Here is a 2,746-nt window from a genome sequence, read left to right as displayed (position 1 = left end):
GTCCAGTAGTCCATAACAGTAGTGGGTTATCTGTAGGACTGGCAATGTCAGAAGTTGTTGACTTGAGCCTTTTACAGCTCAGCATATTAATATGGCTTCACTTTTTATACCTTGTTTTTATACTTTTCTGCTGGATAGTTAAGATCAAGATAAAGCAAGACCTATATAACAAGAAATGGAAGTTCTGTATCTTACAAGGTCAGTCAATCCCCTCAGGTTTTACCCTGAAACCTGTACAGCAGTTTGTAGATCTTCTGTCAGTGTCAGCCATGTGGATGAGTCATGGCCATCGTCTGACCAATTTGCTCTCTGTGAAAGCCTGAGAAAATGGTTTCTCTCCTTGTGACTCTCCTAAAAATTACTATGATAAAAGACACATTGACATTAATGTCCCTCAAAATACTCCCCTTGCTTCAAGCACATTTATACCATGTTCTTGCCACTTTTGGAAGCAGTTCTGGAAGCCTTCTTCTGTGTTTGTGTCCTTCATTCCTCTGTCCTATCTGACTTGATGCCTTGAATCAATCTAAAATGTTCACCTTCCATGGTCATTTTGCTTTTGTGGAATATCCAGAAGTTTCTTGGTGTCCGATTGGGTTGGTACAGTGAATGACAATGCACTATAATGTTTTTACAAATGCCTTTCCTTTGCATGGCTCTTGGCTACAGCATTTGCCTTATTTTTGGCCATATCTCCTAAAAAGACTTACAAAAGAGGACTTCTAGAACTGCTTCAGAAAGTGGGAGGGAAGACGAGATGAGTTTTTCAGGCATATAGGGAATATTTTGTGGGGTTTTAATAGCAACAACATAACTTCCACTGTAAGAGTCTGTTTTTAATCTAAACATCCACTGTACATTTCCATCATACCTAATACATTCATATGCATACATTTGTTTAGATGTTTTGCTTCAAACTCTTGCTATGTCTAGTGCCAACCCAAACCTACGAGGCATAAGAATTATCTTTCACTGTATCCAGGAGATAAATGTCTATGGATTTGGATTACACAGCACTAAGATGGCCACTGGGGAAGCAGCGCCATCTTTGTCTGAGCTAGGTCTTGTCGGTGAAGTGACCCTGGTCCTGGCTCATTATCTTAGGTTCAGAACCTGGAATTTCTGCTCCTACTGAAGTCATTTAATCCAGTGTGATGCCTTAGAAATCACACTGATATCTGTACGAGGACCTAATTTCTGGAAGGTTTCCACTTTTCATTCAAAACTTTTGGAAACCAGTCTTGACCTACTTCTTTTAGAGTCTACACCCTTTGTAGCATCACATGGTTTTACATAACTGATGAGGCACTGATACCAACCTTTTTAAATGACATTTTATTTTTACCTCTCAACTTTCTGCTTTAGGCCTCTGTAGAATTCTGTAACTCACAGCCCACTTATTTGGGATTGTATAGGAATGCTGCTCACTAAATTAACTGATATAGTAGTATTATGACTTATATTTAGTTGTCCCTCAAGAATCTCATGCAATCACAGGCGCGACCATGGGGAAATGACTGAAAGAAGAATGCAGTGCCTCTGAGTTGCTGTTAGGAGGTGGGGTCTGGGTGGAAGAGGCAGGGCACTGGGGCGTGGCCTTGACTCTGCTTCCTAGACACCACAAAGGTAGCAGCTTTTTCTCCCCTGACTCCTCTGCCTGCTATTGTGCCTTTGGAGCTGCCCCACCCTGACCTGAAATGTGAGCCAAAATGACTCTCTCCTTCCTCAAGTTGTGACAGATGACTAAGAAGATAGCTATGATGTTTTCTGTGTTAGCGTATATGGATGGTGTTCTCATCCGTCTACTAGGCACCTCTCACCTATTCTTCATCCTAATACAGACAGAGAAGCAGGTAAACGATCAAACTGATACAGCAGTGTATTTATACTGAAGAGTAATAAGGAACTTGATTAATGTCACAACCACAACCAAAGTGGAGTGAGCCTTGAATGGCAAGCTTGGGAGTCTCAGTTTTTCCCAGAGGAAAGCAGAATGATGATATGAAAATGAACTTCTAGAAAGACTGACCTCACACGGGAGAGCAGTACTGGACATTAAAGAAATCAGAATAAATTCTAAAGTATTTAGATTCTAGGCCATATTCCATACTACCATCTTGGAAAGTCAAGTCTGTCGTTTCAGTGTCCTATTCTCTAAATTAAGAGATTGGGTCAGGTTTGTTTATTTTTTTTTATCTTTTCTGAATCCAGTAACCATATTATATCTTTGGAAAGGTCATAATATAATTAATCAACTTCATGATTTCAACTAGACAGAAAAACATCTATGCATGTAAACAACTTGCTTGGAAGGAAGAGCAGAAAGGAATTTTAAAAAATAGAGAAAAACATACAACCCGTTATGCTGAAACACTTCATTAATGGGTTCACCTGATGGAATAATTTTTGCTTCCAAAATCATCACCTCTAAGTTGGTTCCATTTCAGGGAAATTTTACAAGCAAAACTTAACGCAATATTGCAAGAATAGTGACTGCCCATAATAAACTTTTTCAGTGTTGAGTCATGATCATCACAGGACCCAGGAGCCTTCTGTCTGAATTTGAGCTGCAGAAAATAAGTCTTCCCACTGGTGGAAGATGCCATTGAGACAGTCATGGAGAGCTGAGTAACTTCTGTAATTATTACTATTTTTTGTCTGTTCCCATTAGCAAGTCTGTTGGGAATAAAAACCCCACTCTGTGACCTTGGACAAGGTGCTTAAGTTATTTCACATCTCATTTACT

The sequence above is a fragment of the Octodon degus genome, unplaced genomic scaffold (assembly GCF_000260255.1).
Source record: "Octodon degus isolate 3935 unplaced genomic scaffold, OctDeg1.0 scaffold00089, whole genome shotgun sequence".
Classification (NCBI taxonomy): Eukaryota; Metazoa; Chordata; class Mammalia; order Rodentia; family Octodontidae; genus Octodon; species Octodon degus.
Note: the sequence above shows the minus strand (reverse complement) of the source record.